Here is a 19925-nt window from a genome sequence, read left to right as displayed (position 1 = left end):
AGCAAAAACCATAATTAGTGGGGGAAAGATCAACAAACAGAAGAAAGTGTGAAGGAATCAAGTAGTACTAGAGGTCCTGATGTATATGAAATTATTGTGTATTCATTCATTCAATTAACACTGAACAAATATTTACTGAACAAATATTCAGACCACTGTGGTATGAAAACTAAAGATACTACAGCAAGCAAGATAGACATGGTCCCCGCTTTCATGAAACTTACATTATTACATTTAGAAGACTGACAGGAAGCACCCGATTATCAAATTAAGTTCTGAAAGCAGGGACCATATTCCATAACACTTTTCCTAAAATACCAATCATTCCCTTCTCTCTCCTATCCCTCAAAAGGCTGCCTAACATCAACTTTTATCCAAGGATTGGGATCAAATTTACCTACACAATTTTTCCTAACTATTCTCTCATGTAGAATTAAACTCTCTCTTGTGAGACACCACTGTACTCTAAAGTGATTAATATGGCATGGGTTACATTCTACTGTATTTATTTTTTACATGTCTACTTTTTATTAAGCTGTAACCCTACTCCCAGCACTGATAAGGTTAGGTCTGTATTAACTTTGTATCTCCAGTGTATAGTACAAAGCAAGGCACAAATAAAACAATTAATAAATAATTGTTGAATGAATTAAGAAACAAAACACCTTTAGGGTCCAGGCTAAAGTCAGCATAACAAAGTGTAAACCTGGGTCTCAGGTGTAGGCAAACAGAAATCAGAATTTAGATGATATTTCTTATAACTGGGTCACAGAGTCCAGGACCCAAAGGTACAGTTTTGATGTGTGAAATGTGGTTAAGAGTCATGTGAAATTTATTTAAATGTTATAAATAACCTCTGACAGTGTTTTGTCCATAGTAGGGACAGTGACAGTTCAACCAATGATAGTACTTATTATTGTGCTCAGTAATGGGGACAGAAAAATAAGTAAAATATAGACTACTCAGTTCAGCCACTGAGCAATAATTGGAAGAGACAAGCAAAGAAGTACACATCTTGATCCACAATAATAGGCAAGTGGAAATAAGTAGTTACATTAGAAGAGTTATTTAGAAAATTCCTTACATTAAACAGTATTTTTTCCTATTCCTAAGGATTCTGAAAATTTTATAATTTTTTTTATTTAAAAAGTTTCTATCAGTATTTGATTTCACTGGACAATGTTAGCTTATTTTCTTATTAGCACAGAGCTCTTTATAAGTAGCCTGGGACAGAGCTGATCAAGAAAACCATAGTTAAGTAAACTACTTCTGAAAACCAGTATGTAATATTACTTATTAAAGATAATACCTATAAAATGAAAATGTGTAGGCTTTAACTCCTCTTGTCTGAGTATTGGGAAGTCTGCCAACCACTTCTCTTGGCTATGAGGTTCTTCCAGATAGCAGTATAAATTGTCTAGTGACAAAACAAAGACCCAAGTCCCTAATTACTTAATGCTTTTGGTGATAAATTTCCTGTCTCTTGAATGATCCACTTTCTGCCCAGTTAATCAAGGAAGAAATGTGGAATCATCTTTGACCACTTCTCTCCTTCACTTCTCATATTCAATCAGTCTCAAAGAGGGAGAAATCTCCTTTCTCCAGCCTCTTCCTTCCTTGAGAGGACTTCTCATTTATTCCCAGTTGGGGGCAGAATTTTCATTAACATTTCCAATCCAACATTTCAGTGCCTTCACTGTTTCCTCTCCATGGGAAACAAGGTGGCTTACTCAGTTGGTGAAGTGGGCAGGATCTTAGGCTATATTATCCTATTGGATGGGTTAATATGTTAAAAACAAACAAACAAACAAAAAAAAACAAAACACTGACCATGTATGGTCCTTCCTCAAATGCTTGCTCTCTTTTTCACTCTTCTTGACCTCTTGGGTTTAACTGTGCCAAGTTGTGATGGGCTCATCTTACTCCATGTGGAATGAATTTAAGGAAAGCTTAGTTCTAGAAGATCTGGTTAAGATTTTTCTCTTAGTCTGGCTTCTCTCACTCTGGTTAAATAAGTCATGCAAATTCTTCTGTATGTCACTAAATACCTTCATTTTCAAGTGAAAAAATCAAGAATCATCATTTTAGCCTCTAGTTCTTGCCTCATTCTCTCATTTTATTTCTTATGGAGTCTTATACTTTTCATATTAAAGCAAATATTTCATTTTGAGATTCATATGTTTGTACTCTCTATTGGTTAAAAACAAGGAAGGAGGAGATTCTATTAGACTATATCAAAATTCCAAAATACTAATCCTATTATTTCTATGTTTTTACACATTATCTGTATTTTTACTTTACTTTTTTGCCTCATTTTGGATATCAGTGTCTCTAAGTTGAACGACAACATTAACATCCTACTCAGTCTCCAATCTTTTACCATTCTCTCCTGTAGATATTATGCTCTATATGTGAGTCATATTTTGATAGGACCAGATTCATGGGCACATGACCCAGTCACAGAGGCCCTGCACTTAGAGGGGCCCTTCATTTGGTTTAATGATATGTTATCATTTTGTTGAAATCCTTAGTTTTATCTTTAAATTTGTGTTTTGTAAATGAAATCTGATAGGTGTAAAAAGGAATGTTTTCTATAATCATGCATAACTATAATTTAACCAAATATTATAAAATACAGTATATAAGACTAACATACTGCAACTTACATTTGAGCATTAATTATTATAGTCTAAAGGAAATTCTTGATACCTTAATCATGTGTCTCTGTATCTAAACATTTATTGAGCTTAAGTAGTGTAAGTAGTTGGCTAATATAAGGAAGAAAGTGCTACTACTGAAAAAGAATATTATAAGGTTCTTTGGTCACTTGTGTTTCTTAGAATTCCATTAATGACCTTCAGTCTGTATGATAAGCATGTTGTGGTTCAAAGAGAAAGCTTTTCCTCTTGGGCCATCAGTGCCTTCTCTTACTCAGTTGTAGAATTAACATCCTTACTTTATACTCACTTTGAATCCCATGAACTCCATACATCATGGATTGGCTGGTATTTTGTGCTCATGGGCATCACTGATGCTATGTATTAAATGGGGCAGCAAGGAACGGGGACACACATATTGTATCTTTTCTGCTCTCACAAATGATCTAACAATTAGCTTAAGAAACTATTTAAATTATGGCTAATCCAAAGAAACAGAACCAACAGGAGATATATATTTTAAGATTTATTGCAAGAGATTGGTGTACACAATTGTGAGGGTCAGATGGACAAGCCTGAAGTCCATAGGACAGACTCCCAGGAATGGCTCAATTGAAGATCCTATCCACAGGTAGAATTTCTTCTTCAAAGAAGTCTCAGCTTTCTTCTTAGAGTCTTTCAATTGATTGAATCAGGCCCACCTAGCTTGTCTGTGATAAATGTTCTTACATAAAGTGAACTAATTATGGATTTCAATCATGTTTACAGAATACCTTTACAAGATTAGGGTTTGATTGAGTAATTGGGGATGTTGCCTAGCCAAGTTTACATATAAAATTTTCTTCATTCTTTTTCATTCTTTTACCTTTTTGCTCCTCTGACTGGAAAATTTTGAACTCTCTTAGAATTTGCTGATTCTTTCTTCTGCTTGATTAAGATTGACTTTGAAACTCTCTAGTGAATTTTTCAATTCAGTTATTGTAGCCTTCATATCCAAAATTTCTGTTTGGTTTTTTTTTATGTTTTCTTTCTCTTTGTTGATAGTCCCATTTTGTTTATGCATCATTTATTTTCCCGAACATAATTCTTTCAGATAATTCATATACTTCAATGTCTTTAGGGTTGGTTTCTGAACATTTATTTTGTACCTTTGATTGATTCATGTGTCCTTATCTCTTTGTGTGTTTCATTACTTTGTATTGGGATTTGCACATTTGAAAGAGCAGCCACCTCTACCAGTTTTTCTGTATGAAGACTGGCTTCATACAGAAAAAGACTTTTACTAATCAGCACAGATTCTGTGGCCTCTTAAAGTCTTTCTTATTGATACATCTTCTCTAGACTGGTACCTGTAAATTCCTAATTAGAGGGATTTGCAGGTTTCTTTTTTTCCAGAGTTCATAATTTCTTGTTCCTTCTTGGGTATATATACAGTTCTACAGGTTCTCTGAAGCTGTCACAGGACACCCATCTCTCTTTTGTACTCAATAGCATCCTGGCTTCTACAGTATCCTGGTTCCCATCAGTGAACCAAAATAGGCAAGCCAAAAACCAGTCTTTTGGGTAGCCTCCCACCCCAAAGAGCTAAAATGGTTATATATTTTACTCTTCTCTTTCTACCCTAAGGGAGAGGCCACCCAGCTGTATTGACTCTCTCTTCTGTACCATGTGTCTTCTGGGGGAGCAGCAAGCCACCCAGATATTTTTTGTTCTCAATTGTAACCCAGGCATCTAGCATACACAGTTCCTTCAGAGATCCAATACGGGTGAGACAGAAAGCAATCTTTAGGCAGCCTTCTGAAAAGTCAGACTGTTGGACACGAGCTCTAACTCTTTCTCTTCCCAAGGAGTAGTCAGGAGTTTGGAGTTTTCTCTGCTCATTCTGCACCTGCTATTCCTAGGTGGTCTCCCATCCAAGTACTAACCAGGCCCGACCCTGCTTAGCTTCCAAGATCAGACGAGATTGGGCGCATTCAGGGTGGCATGGCCGTAGGCCTACCAGTTTCAATGTGGCTGGTTTAGCACTTGCTTTGGGTGCAATGGTTTCTCAATTGGTTTCTGAATTTCTCACAAAGGGAATTAGTCCATGTATTGTTGTTGAGCTGGTGTCTCCACAGAAAGAAGGAGGGTCTGGAGATTACCATTTCACCATATTGCTGATGTCACCCTCTTATTACTAAATTGTTGTTCCTATTACTAATTTTAAAGTTAAAATTTTAGAAGCATCCTCTTCAAATCTGGAAAAAGGAAGATAAAGATGAGATTTTCACTGCTTTTTATGAATGTTTTATTTGATTAGAAAGAACAAAAATAACATTATTTGAAGAAGTCTGTATAGAACTTTCCAAAAAAGTGACAGATATATCATTTATAATGAAAAATTATTTGCATTTCCATACACTATCAACCACAGTGAGAAGATGTAAACAAATTATTAGATATTTAGGCTGCATAACAAACTCTAATATCTAGTGGATTAAACCAGTAACAATCATTTTTATTTGTTTATAAATCCACAATTCTGGCAGAGTTTCCTGAAGAGAGCTTGTATTTTTTTTCACATGACATCTGTTGGGGCAACTTCACTGGGAGAAGGAGGATCCACTTTGAAGATGACCTGTTGGTGCTGGATGCTTACTCTAAGCTGTGCCCTGGAAGTTTGATTTTCTCTACACATGGCCCTTTCTGTGGATTGCTTGGACTTCCTGATGACGTGTTGGCTGGGCTCCAAGAGCGAGTATCCGAAGAACACAAAGCAAAGAGGAATTGCATTTTTTATGAAAACCTCAGATGTTATTTAGTGTCATTTTGCCAAACTTTATGGCTTAAGGCAGTCCTCTCTGTGGTAAAGACAAGTAAGGTAAATCCTAATCATTGTGGAGGGAGTGTCAAAGAAAATCAAGTATTAATTTTTGGAAAATACAATCTGCCTTCAAAAAGATATCATTGTAAATAGCAACAAAAATGGAAAGTTATAGCATGCTTATCAATAAAGATTCAACGCAAAAAAATTATCCATTTTTCCTAATTGAATTCTAATTCCACCAATCAAAATCACAACAGGATTTTGAAGTATTTGTAGAAATGATTTTATAATATATCTGGAGGTGTGCTAATCTCCAAAAGGCCATGTTTGAAAAAGAAGATAGGGAGATTTGCCCTACATATACAAGGACTTCTTTTAAAGTTTTGGTAAAGAAAATATCACATTTGTGTGGGAATATACTGACCAATGTAACAGAATATGAGCCCAGAAAGTCCTCAGTATGCATGAAAAATTTATATATGATTGAGGAAATTAAGAACTAAGCGATATTGGGAAAAAATAGTTCTTCATATAACAAAATACATATTCCAACTTCTAACGTGTATAAAAATTATTTCAGGTAAATTAAATACCCATGAGAGGCAAAATACTAAAAAATTTCAAGGAAAATATCCTAATGACTTCTGGAATAAAAATAATTTTATGTTAGATTTTTTAAATGCTTAATGTAGAAAAAAGTTAATAATTTTGCTACCTTAAAAATAAGAATTAGTCTTTTGTAATTAAAACAGTTAAGAGAGTGCCAAGTACTGTGAGAAAATATAATAAAAGATTAGATTCAAGAATATATTTTTAAAAACTCCCAAAAATCTAGGAGGAAAAAAGTTACCTAATAGAAAAAAAAAAAAGTATAGGCATAGTCATTAAATAAAATAGCAAACAAAAATATGAATAAAAACATGGAAAGGTTCTCAATATATTTGATGTTAAATTATATAACTTAGGGAATAGCTTTCCTATTTGTGCCAGGAAATGTGTTCAACAATGTTCATTAGCGTAAAAAAATGGAAACATGCCTAATGCCTACCTACTGGAAATAAATTATGAAATAGTTGCTCGTCAGCACAGTGCACCGCAATGAAAGTAAAAGAAATACCCCACAAGCAAAACTATGCTTTAATTTTAGGTGCATTCTTAAATATAATAAACAAATAAATGCATAATTAAATATATAAATAACAGCAATCCTAGAAGACTATCTTCAGTATGATACCATATTGAAAATTCAAAAACAATAAAAGCACAACTATGTGTTGCTTAGAGATAAACCAATAAAATTAGGTAAGCTCAATATTTCAAAAGTATATAAATGATAAATATAAAACAAAATAATAATTACTTCTGGAATCAGGAAGTATGATGTGGGAGAAGCATTCAAGTAGCTTCTCCCAATCAACATTTTTTTTTAATAATTTTTGTGAGAGATTTACACACACATTACATAAAGTGCATGTGTATGTGTGTGTGTATCTGTGTAATAAATTAAAATTTTAGATGTTTGGAAAAATGCTTCCAAACTTTTACAAGAGTAAGTAGAAATTCCAGCTTTCCTATGTTATACGCACAACTTTATATCCAGCAAGGCTAATAGAAGTATGCGGTGAAGCAGAAATGAATTACTTTGTTGACCATGAACTTTTATGAATTTGTTGATATTGACACAATTATAAGAGACAGATACCCAATAATAGAGCATTAACATGAAAAATTATAAAGAAATGAGAGAAGAGTCCTCAGATACCTTAAAGTTTAGTTGGGGTAATGATGAAAATACTCTCCAGTATCCACTCTGCTACTGGAGCAAAGTGCACAATCAGCAGGGGTATCTTTTTACTTCAGGTTGTTCTGCAATTTCCAGAGTCAACCAGGTCTTTCTGAGAAATCTAGTGTTGTGCCCAAGACAGGGATTCAAGAGTGGGATTAGAGTTGTTAATTACTGGAGTGCTCTTTGGTGTTTTGTTCATCTTAGATTTCTGCATGAATATGTTGCTGGATGCTGAATAGCTTTCATAATACAGTTCTTCACAGCAACAAAATTCTGTGTTGGAATCTGTAATCTTTTAACTTTCAGAAATCAAACAAGATTAAATTTATACAAATACTTGAAAATTATTCCAAAGCAGTATATAACAAGTGAATTAAAAATGAGTAAAAACTAAAAAGTAACATTTCACTCAAAATACACATAGGATTCCAGAAAAGGTTGTGAGCAGGGTTGAGTAGAATTAATTATCACATTTTTGCAATGCAGTGTATACTTAATAAGATCATACTGTTTGCAAGTTACCTGAGAAGTTGCAAAGGTAAGTTACGCATAGAATCCTGACTTAAAGGATCTTATAGCTTGGTATGTATGTTAAGAGTCATCCAAATCATCCAAGCCATAGAAGAAGTGCTATAGAAGACAGTACCCGCCACTTTCATTTCTGTACCTAACACTGCAGCCCAACCCATGGGCTTTTAACAGCCAGTCCTTGTGATCCTTATTGCAGGACTGTCCTTCAGTCATTAGAGCCACTTGGTTCAGACATGATACTGAATATTCTGTGGGACTTCTACCTAAGATCTTAATGTCGCTTGTCTTCTCCCTTTTCCTAACCTACTCTTCCCACCTCTGGTTTCCTCTGAAAGCCCTCCGTAATAAATGACTTGCACGAGTCTTCATCTCAGGATCTGCTTTTGGTAACTCATTTTAAGTCAAGTGTAGAAAAAATCTGTAGATCCTGAGAAGGAGAATAGAAGGCTCATTAGGAAGCAACCTGTTTGGTTTTCTATGCTATGTGGAGCAATATCACCTTGACTTCGTTAAAATGGTTTTATTGCTTTCACTGTGGCAGATCAGTGTTGTTATTAATTTATGTTACAAAGAGTATCTGATCAATGTACTTAGTTTTAAACATTTTTTTTCTTTTCTTAAATGTAGTGTATTCTCAAATCTATTGTAATCATTATATTCAATTACTAGAAGAATAAATCACATGGACCAAATGATTAACGTTCACAGGAAATTGCCATTTTTCCCCCCACAATGATTATTTAGCTCATCCATGTGAAATGCAATTCTGGAGTGTTTCAACATTTTTGCTACTTCAATTACAGTTTACAAAGTTTAGCTTGATTAATTAACACTGGATTCATGTAAACAACAACATTATGTTTGCTACACTGATAATGAATTTCCATTTATCAAAAAAAGGAAATCAGCTTTATCCATTAGTAGCAAGAGGTTTTTTTATATTCCTTCTTTCTTTCTTTTTTTCTCCTCTTCGAAAGAATCGATTGACTTAATGTCTAGAAAGTGGTTCAAGAAATTATGTCACATACTTAAAATATTTTCAATGCCAGAAGAAAAACCTAGTTACTTTAATTTAATAAGTATAAAATTGTTATGTTTAAAATTGATGAAACACATTTTTTAAGTGAAAAAAAGAATTTGTTAAATTAGAACTGGATCAATACCACAAGTTAGCTAGACTGTCTGAAATATTTTTAAAGAGGATGAAGTTCACACACGGGGACATGAGAGTCAACACATATCCTTTGAAAAGGACTGTATGTCTACTGTTAACAAGATGGCAAAACTAGAATAATATTAGTGCTCCATGAGAAGATGGTTAATCTTTAATTCTGGGCTGAAGCTACAGCTAAACTCTAATAATTGAATCCAGGGTAATAAGTATTAGTAAACTTTTCAGACAGAAAGCCAGGCATGTCATTTTTGGTTGCCTACAGCCAAACTAAATCAGATCAATCAGACAGATATTCAAAGAATGAAATATGGTTAATTGGCCAGATCCATACAAATCAGAATGAAGTCAAGTGGATTAAGTGAATTGCCATGGGTCTAGCTGACAGTGATACTACTAGATTACATTTCCAGATCTGAAATCTCAGTAGTCTGAACAACTTATGAGGGGAAAGCTGGGTCTTCTTAACTTAATAAAACCCCATTTATAAGCCAATGTATTGATACATTTCAAAAGGCTTTGTTTTTATTTTTCCAAAATAGTAACAAATTTCTAGTTGCTCTGGATTTGCATTTTTTCATGTATCAGAAAGCTTTCCGGTTATTATATCACGGCAAAAGAAACATGAAGAGGGATGATGTGGCTGAAAGGAGGATAAAGGGTGAAAAGGCAATGGTGCTTTCTTTTTCTTTTCTCTTTTTTTTCTTCTTCTTAAAAAGAAAAAAAAAAGGAAATGGTATCAGTGTATTGAGAAGGAACAAAACCCCCAAATGGCAGAAGAAGATGATGTGAGCCAGTAAAGGGGAGGGGGCAGTAGAGGCCTATGGATGATATTAAAGTAACAGATGTTAGTGGCCAAGTGCTTGCCATATAGGCAAGACAGCACTTATTATGTATATAAGATATAATATTTCAACTCTGTCTAGAAAATCTCAAACTTTTAATTAATTCAGCATCATACTTGGTCTTGACCAGACTCCTACTAACATCGTTCATTCATTTATTCATTAATTCAAAAGGCATTTGGGTATCTTCTGTGTGCAAAGTTAGCTGCCCGTGTATGGGAGAAGTGGGTGGGCAGGACAAAATTCATATCTCTGTAGAGGCAATATTTGTTTCAAAAACTCAGAATGACAGACATCTATGGACTTGAGTTGTCAGTAAAAACAGATTTCTGAAAGATAGCAAGAATTCCTTCAATTAGAATCACTATGAATAATTCCTGAGCACTAAAGACACTGATATTGAGCAACACTGGTGAAGAAGAAGAAGAGGGAAGAGCCAAATTGCCAGGCAATGTCACCATAGTAATTTTTTTTAAAAAAATGATAATAAAAGAATCTATTCTTCATATCTGAAATCCATCTAATTTAAAGTAAGTAATCAGTATTTATACTAGTCACCTCTAACTCTTTACCTGCCTAAAGACTGTCTCTTAATTATGTGTTAAGTTAAATGCCTGCTTCTCATTACAGGATAGCATTATTTTGGGTACTGGAGATACACGACTTTTTATTTTTGCAAAAAATTTTTATTATGCTTTTTCATCATGTACCTCTGAAACCGCACCTTGTGTTAGAAGAATCCCCCTGTGAGTAGGTCAAGTGTGTTGTGACAAAGTTCTTCAGGTGGTTTTGATGTCCCTTTCTAGTTCTTGCCTTTACAGTCTAAACATATTTCATTCATGCCACAAGGCTGTCATTTTTATTTCTTCATCCAATGTACTTGCTTTTCATCTATAAAATAGCAATAATTACATTTACAGTTAATATGGCATAACATTTTTACCATTACAGGTTTCCATGAAGATAGATTTTCCCGAAGAAACATGCTGGCTTCTTTCCACTTCTTTATTCACTCTGCTAGTAGGGAGTACAGTGCCTTGGAGAATCGCTGTGGACATACCTAACATCGTCCTGCTCTTCCTTCTCCTGAGAAGATACCTCCCAAACAGAGGATTTCATGGAGTTAATCTTACCAGTGCACGCTTTCTACATAATATTTATAAAATTTGGCATGTGTTACAAACAATTGCTCATAGTGTTATCATTTATTCGTATTAGTACCTTGTTGTTTGGATTGGGTGTTATAAACTGATGACAGGCAAAGTATGTTGCCACTTCTCTATCATTCTTCTGTAAAGTTGGCTACTATCCTACACAGGATGTGCATTATCAATTGCTCATTAAAATATTTAAAGCTCTTTCTCCTAAATAGTCATTATACAAATAGGGAAAGAACTAGTAATGAGAACAATAAACAAATAAATGATTTGCTCATAATTTGGATAAGTCATGAGCTGCATTTAGGAAAGTGAAAATTATCTCTGCAGCTTTTAATAGAGAGCCCCTAGAGAAGAAAGTAGTTTTTCACCATGGAGGTCTTTTTATACTATAAAATAAAACAGTATTAATAATGTACATGACCAGAACTCTCTGAAATTTATGTTCAGGCTCCAAGTTAAAATTGCTGCACTGAAGGTCCATAGTGGTACCCAGTCCCCTACTCTTCTCAGAGAAAGCTAGTTTGATTGACATATGGGGTAAAGGCTATTAGACACCAGAAAGTCCATTTAACAAGAGGAAGAGACACAAGAATGCCTGCTACAGGAAAATAAATTAGATGGAACTAGTTGCTAGGAAACAAGGCAAACTAAGTGCATTGGAACAGTTAGATGGGGCAACTCTGAAGACCTAACAGCCCTGCATATTCATTGAGAGACCTAAGCAGACCAGGTTTGCAGCCTGTGACAGAAAATAATACAAGCTGTGAAATCAGGTCTTGCAGGTACAGAGAAATTCTCATTGTACACATACCCAGAGCTAAAAAAAAAAAAAAAAAAAAAAAAAGAGAGAGAGAGAGAGAGAAAGAGAGAAATGATATAAGAACCATATTAGTCCACATTTAGTTAATCACCAAAGTAGATTTGAATGTGGCCCAGCTTCATTTCAAATCAGTGATATTTCTCACAAGTCCATTGTAGACAGACTTATGTGTAGGGATAACTTATACAAAGAGCATCAAGAGAAAATAAACCTGAATCATAGTTTAAGGGAGCAGGAAGGAAGGGGGGATATTTTCTACATCGTCCAGACAAAAAGTCCTATGCTTTTGAATTTTATCTTTAGTATTTCTCATTAATGCTGACCATTCTTATTTTCTGTTCAGTGCATTTTTGGCATTTGATTAGAATATAATCTCATAAGGATCAGTACCCTCTATATTTATTTATGTGTGTGACATCTAGATTGGGCTGTGAATGATAGGAACTGTCCGAGAAATATATGTTGAACATTTGAAAGAATGACTGAATATTTATTTTATCATTCATTTATTTTATTTTTTACATGTCTTTTCCATCTTCTTGAAAAATATTTAAGTTCTTTGAGAATAATACATAGTATTTATATTATTTATCCCCCAATCAAAAAAGTAGATCAAATTAAGCAGATAATAGATATTCAATGATAGATAACATAACCCATTATGTTAAACTGAATATCTTTAGTTAGGCCATCCTTTTGGAGAAAGGGCAAAGCTATGCTGGAAGGGCATTAAATAGATTTCAAAGGTAGTTTAATACCCTTAAATTTGTTGTGAGATTACAGTTGTTTATAACAATGACAGCACCATCATCAAAAATACGGTAATAATAAATATTCAATAAATACTTGAGAGCAAAATTCTAAGGACCAGGAATATAAAAATAAACAAAACAGACTAAAACCTCTGTCTTCATTGAGTTTACATTCAATTCTAGTGAGGGGAGTCAGACAATAAATAATCAAATATGTTAGATGATGATAAGTGTTATAGAGAAAAATCAAACAGGAAAAGGGAATATGAAGCATTGGGATGTTGCTATCTTTCATAGCATAATTAGGTGAGATGATAACATTTGAATAGACACCCGCACTAAGTGAGGGAGGGAGGCATGGGAATATCTGAAGAAAAGCATTCTGGGCAGAAGAACAACAATGTCCTGAAATGTACTGTGCCTAATATTTGAGAATAACAAGGAAGACACTGTGACTAGAGCTGAGTGTATAAAAGGAGAATAGGAAAGTTAACAAGAGACAGATTTTGTAGAATCTTGATGGTCACAATAATGTTTTTGGCTTTTTTCTTTTATTTTCAGTGAGGTAGTAGATAATTGAAAGGTATTGAGAACAGTCATGTCATGCTCTGACTTTAATAATAAACACTCTGTTGCTGTTTTAAGAAAAGACTGAAGGAGGCAAAGAAAGAAGGACCTAGACCAATTAAGGGACTGGATTTGGCTTGGATCAGGGTGTTATCATGCAAGTGATGAGAAATGGTTAGACCCTGGATATAATTCAAAGGTAGAAAAAAATTGATTTTCTGACAAAGTGAATGCAGAGACTTTGGCTTGAACAACTGGAATGATAACATTATCTTTGATAGAAAAAGAAAATACTGAAGCACAGGATTAGTGGTGAAGGTGTTGGGGCTTCTTGAGGGATGTATTAGGATCTTGGTTATGGACATTTAAAGGCAGCAGTGCTTATTAGACAACCACATGGAAATGTCCAGTGGGCAGTGGATATACAGGTCTGAAGTCCAAGGAAGAAGAATCATCTATAAACATAAATTTTAGAAAAAGAAGAGAATTAATTGAATTATAGCTTTATTCATATAACAGGTGATGAGATCTATTAAGTGGAATTGTTTATCTTTATTAGCTGCACAGAGAATTTATATTAGTAACTGGAGAAAAGTCAAGGTAAACGGGAACAGATTGAAGTAAGTGGGTAGATATGGTCGGCTGAATTTGTGAAAGTTCTCTTTTATCTGCCTTTATTTTCTCAATGAAATAGAGAACACAGGTAATAACTATGAGTGATGATAAAGGATGAGAGCTAGGGTTATTAGGTGTCCTCTCTCTACAGGGCATATGCTGTCTCTAATAATTTTACTCTGCATCCTGTATTGGCTTTGTTAGGGTACCTTAAATGTTCTATACACAGATTTTTCAATAAATAACAAAAATTTGACTGTTAGAGCTATTTTTTTAATCACACTAATTGGTAGCTTAAATCACTTAAATGGCAACCAAACTGAAAGTCATACCTCCACAAATAAGATCTGGCCAATCCTTTATGGTCCTTCTTACAGGTTTGGCTAAGAGAAGGCCCAAAGAGAGAACCGAGAATTGAAAGTACTCGTTTTTCATACTCAGGAAAGGAAAAGATTGTTCTCTGGCCAAGTTCTAAATTGTGAATATGTAATCACAATTAGGGATAACGTCTGGTTAGTACACAAGTTTCAAAAATCAGCAACTCAACAACAACCTTACTCAAGTAACTATGACTTCTGAAAGTCAGCCAAACAGTGATAAAACACCATTCTTGAAAGTCGGCCAATCAGGACAATGCCATGCTTCTAAACAGTAGCCAATCAGCAAGTGCCTCAGTCACTTTCTGCAGGTGGTCAACATCAGCCTTACTACAATGATGGGCTAACACGGTTGAAAGTCATTTATTACCTGAACACTCCCTCTTCGGAAAGTCTGCCAATCTCTGAAAGCCAGGCTTTCCAAAACCTTATGTAACATCATCTCTGGCTTTGTTCACAGAGACAATGCCTTACAAGTATTCTTTCACTTGTAGTCAAATTGAAAGTTCATAATTTTGAATCAAATAATTCAATTTATTGTTTGCAAGTTCCCAACCCTTTCAACAGCTCAACCCCTGTTTATGGTTCCTCATGAGTTTGAACTTGTAAGTGACAGAGGCAACTAAACTGACACAAGATTATCAAATTTGAGCTTTTCAATTCTTGTGGTGGTTTCTAGTATCTAGTTTTAAAATTTATACTCCTAAATGTCGAAACACAGGTATAAATTTTGTGATAAATTTTTTGAAAAGTGGACATTCATTTACATAAGGAAAAAGTCCTTTTGGAGTTCTTTGTACAGAATGCAATTATTCATCCAATACTGAACATAGTGGCAAGTCAGATATAAACAAGCATATTGATATGAGATGTATAATTTCTTCAACTAGTACCAAAATAGTGATAAAATAACAAAAATTTTGACTAAGTGAATTTCATATGAAGAGAAAATAATTACGGTCGAAGTTGTAGTGGTCTTTCACACTGAATATCAACAACATTCTTTCAGCTCAAACACCTTTGAACATACAGCTACCGAAAGTATTTTCTGATTCTAAAATTGCAAGCAAATTTTCAAGTTCCAGAATTACATTTACTGCAATAAAAAGTTCCTACATTTATTATTACAGAGATTATTAAATATTTAAATGCTCTTTACTTTTATAAAATAGCCATAATGCAAATAATTGCAATGCAGAAAAACTTTCTTTTTGCCTATGCAATATTTTTCTTATGAAAAGGCTTCTCCATTAGGCTATGGAGAATAAAATTCCTTTCAGATGAGACCTCAGAAAAATTTTTTTTCAGAAACTCGCTTTTTTGAGTTAGGAGATCATGAGAAAACTGTCCAACTTTTGGTAAAAGTAATAAAGTTACAAATTTTGGTAAATGTCTGTATAAAAGTGCAAACACGATTTATTCAAAGTTGGAGCCAAGCATGGATTATTGATTCTATGGAAGATATTGGCTGTTTTGTTCACATTCTGCATTATGCTGCTCAAAGCGCATCCCATATCATTTCTGTTGACATTGAAGAGATTCTATGTAATTGTGATTTAATTTCAGCATTTGCACTGTCAAACTGAGAAAGGATTTTTGTGGTTTTATTGAAATTTAGTATTATCTGGCTCTCTCACATTCAAAAGGTCATTGGCCCTCTTTCACAAATATAGTTGAGAGATCTCCAGTTTATTTGAAGCATTGCAACTAAACTTTAGTTTTGAAGAAGAGCCCCCTCCAAATTCTTGTTGACTTTTAAAATAATCTATTGAGTATATTTTATTTATTTCTTGCTCATAGTTTTCAATGTCTCTTTAGCAAAAGAATTATGCAAATTGAAAGAGCAAACAGTATAACGAAGTATTTCATTATTTAAAGAAACCTGTGAAATGTGTTAAAGAATTGATGAAAAATTTATCCCTTTAAGTGCTGAGGCTTTTTTTTTTTAAGGACAACATTACTATGACTGGAAAAGGAATTCTATTTTAGTGTTTAATTATTATGGCACTTGCCATGACTACCTATAGAGATGTATTTCATACTTTGAAGAATTTGATTCTTGTACATGAATGCTACATGGGAACAAGTGGAATCATCATGTAGTGTTGAAGAACAAGGGAATGAAATGAAAGATAATGCTCTTTCTATTCAGGGCATAGCATTTGAAAAGTTATTAATCAAGAGATGTCACATAATCCTGAAGAATGGAAAAGCAAGTTGTTTCAGGAAAGATGGTGTTATGTGTTTCAACAGATCAAATTTAAAAAGTAATTCTCAGGCTTGTTAACTATGTCAGGACATGATTGTATACTATCTTATAGGGCTAATGTTGAGTGTGTTTTCTCATTAATAAAATTTCAGTGAACAAAAGAAGTTGGATGTGACCACTGTAGAAGCTATGTTATAGTGTAAATAGAACATAGACTGCAAAGAACGAATTCTGTGAAACAAAGAACTTTGCAAGAGAGTCAAATTTTCAGGGAAATAATTTTTAAAAACAAGTATATTTTAGATAAACAATAAACAATTTTTTAGTATAACTATGCCATCTTTTTATTTATTTTTTTAATCTCCAAGTACATATACATAACACTTAGAAATAATTCAAATTCACTTGGACATCTTGTATTTTCCCTTTGCTAAATCTGGCAATCTTGATAAGCATTGAGATTTTGAGTAGAGATTAGAAGATATGGGTCACCTTAGATAGTGCCAAAATGGATGAACCAGGAAAATGTAGTGTGATTATCAGGTAGCATTTTAAGGCCTCTTGAAGTTTGAAGTCACAAAGTCAAAGTGAGGCTAGATAGTATGTGTTTATCTCCAACCACCCTCAACTGTGTGGGTGTGGACATGAAATGGACAGAGAGATGCAGGGTTATAGTTTTACTAATAGTATTATTATAATAGAAATATTTCCATTAAAACAATTGCTATTTGATTCCAGTATGATCTTTTAATCAATATGTGAAACTCTCTCCCAATGAAAAGTGATTACTTAAGATAAACTCTCACTTCCTTACGACTTTAAGACATGAAATAAAAGAACAACAAAAAAATTAAATTGCATTTGGTTAAAAAAATTAGTACACCTGGTATATGCCAATGTGAAAATGATTAAGGAAAAACTCATTTAAAATGGACCTGGGAGGCCATGAGGGAGGGCTCTCCTGTACGTATCATTCATCGCTTACTTTACATACCCTGGCAGGTGGAAGGAAGATTTTCTTCTTCCCAGCAACAACTCAGCCCATTAGAAGCCACCGCAACCCAAACAATGAGAAGCTGCCACAATTCTGAACTTTTGCTCTCCTCCAATGAACTTTTGTTCAAAACTTCCCCTCCCAACTTCTTTTTTTCCTCTATAAAAGCATGCTCCTCTCCTTTGTTCTCCAGACTTGTCTATAGTTTGCCGTTGTTTACATGTCCCAAATTGCAATTCCTTTGCTACTCCCAAACAAGCTCATTTGCTGCTTGATAATCTTTCTGGATTAATTTTTAAGGATGACACCATAAATGGCAATCCCCAACACTGAAGATGGCTGATGTTTCTTTGCTTTTAGCCTGTTTGTTTCTTTGCTTTCATTCTTCCTAAATAAGAAGGTCACATTTATTAGAATACAACAAAAAATAAGAAATGTTACTGATCTTTATAAGAGGCAGAAATAGCAAACAGCTAGAAATAAGGATTTAGAAAATGTCCTAATTTTGATACATTTACCAAGTCAACACCATAAGCACATATCCATGACCTCACCTGCAAATGTGATGTCATTCTCAAAATAATACACAAATACCAAAGAGATACATATGATCTTACTTTACATACCTTGAGCTTTTCTAAAGATGGAACAAGGCACCTGCAAGCACAAAGAATCACTGAACCAAAAGTGTGTCCCTTAGAGCAAACACTATCTGCAGTTGTCATTTCTTATGCTTATGATGGGATTGGAGACTTTTGTTATTCTTTAGTTAATTATTTTCATTCTTATATATCTGAGTTTGTGTTTTTCTAAGAATTTTGACTATGAGCAATATATATATAATCTCCCATCTAAAATGCTGCAGAGACAGAAAGTATTCTCCATTTTTCTCCTAGTCCCATAATACAAATGCTTTTAGACATTTAATGATCTATTTCTTTAGTAAGTCTCTTTCTATTTCACTGTTTATGCATGAGATTGATCTAATGCCCAAAGGAGAAATATCATCATCAGCTTTTACAACATTTTCAGAAAGGCATATATGCATTTTGCTTCTCCTGTTTTATGAAGCTCTTTTTACTGCTTTCTCTCAAGAACACATTATGAAAAATCCAATTTCCCTGCAGATATGTTGGACTGTGTTGTTTCTTGAAAGCTGGAACAAAATCTACTTTTCAGATGACTTATGCAATTTGGTACCAAATAGGTGGATGTTCAGCTTGAGAAATTTTCATAGAATTATCATTTGCAATATTTCCACAGTATGAAACAGGAACTCATTGATTGCTTTTAACCTGATGTACATTCAGTAATGAGGAGCTAGTCACCACACTGAGCATAGATTTGAATAACCTCATGAATTATTCTGTACTAAATGGCTCAGTGAGCCAAAGAGGGAGTCTTCAGGAAATAAAATGGCTCTAGAATGAAGAAGTAGAAGAGTAGGGAAAGGGAGGATGGTCAAGGAGTCAGGGGAAGGTTTCAAAGAAAAATCAATCTCCGTCTTTCTCCTCAACTCACCCTTTGTTTGTATGCATGCTTATTTATTTTTAATGTAATAGCATTTGATATTTGGAAAAGAATGAATGTAACATATATGTATAAACTAAAATGCAATCATAAAATAAATGTCCATGAATCCAGTACCCAATTTAGAAAGTAAAATTACATAATATCATTCTATTAAAATGTGTGTTTCTCTTTATCCACTGCTTCTCCCACAAATTCAACTACACTATGAATGTTATCTTTATATCCTTTAGGCTTATACTTTTTACTACTTATATATTCACTCATAAACATTCAATTGTTAGTTTCCCTTTTTTTTGATCTTTGTAGATACAGTATCAAACTATAAGTAGATTTCTTGGATTGATTATATTATATATATGCATATTTGTGGCATATAGCTTTATTTCATCCAGTTTCATGCACAAAATATGAGTGGATGAATAAATCATTCCACTTATTCATTTTTCTGTATGAGGCCTTTCTTGGCTTCTTCCCTTTCTTTCTCTCCCTCCCTTCTTCCTTTGTATGTTCCTTCTTTCCTGTCTCTGTCTTTCGCTCCCTTTCTCCTTTTATTCTTCCACCCCTCTTTCTATTCTTTACTCTCTCCCTTTTCTCTCTCCCTTCTTCTTCACCTCCTTCTATCTCTCTCCTTCCCTCCTTCCCTTCCTTTCTTCCTTACTTTTTTTTTACTCCTATTACAGTAGTTTTGTCAAACGCTTTAAAGACTTCATTTTTTTCTAGAGAAATTTTAGGTTCACAGCAAAATTGAGAAGATACAGGATTTCTTATATCCCTCCTATTCCCACACATTCACAGCTTCTCCCATTACCAATATCTAGCACCAGAGTGGTTCATTTGTTACAATTGATGAACCTACATTAACACATCACAATCACCCAAAGTCTGTAGTTTACATTATGGTTCCCTCTTAGTGTTGTACATTCTATGGATTTGGACACATGTATCATGATACATATCCATCATTATAGTATCAGAGAGTATTTTCACTGCCCCCAAATTCCTCAGTGCTCTGCCAATTCATCTCTGCCCACTCTCCGGCCCTGCCAGACTATTGACGGAAAGCATCTCATGTGTTTACATGGGAGTGAAATTGTAAGTTCAT

At 34.1% G+C, this 19925-nt stretch overlaps 1 pseudogene; it reads right to left on the bottom strand.

Moving 5' to 3' along the window:
* Positions 1-4533: 4533 nt before the first annotated feature.
* Positions 4534-4652, bottom strand: LOC120622308 (uncharacterized; annotated as a pseudogene).
* Positions 4653-19925: the final 15273 nt, after the last annotated feature.

The sequence above is a fragment of the Pteropus medius genome, unplaced genomic scaffold, assembly GCF_902729225.1.
Source record: "Pteropus medius unplaced genomic scaffold, Ma_sr-lr_union100, whole genome shotgun sequence".
Classification (NCBI taxonomy): domain Eukaryota; kingdom Metazoa; phylum Chordata; class Mammalia; order Chiroptera; family Pteropodidae; genus Pteropus; species Pteropus medius.
The sequence above is the reverse complement of the archived record's forward strand: the minus strand, read 5'-3'. Positions and strand labels throughout refer to the sequence as shown.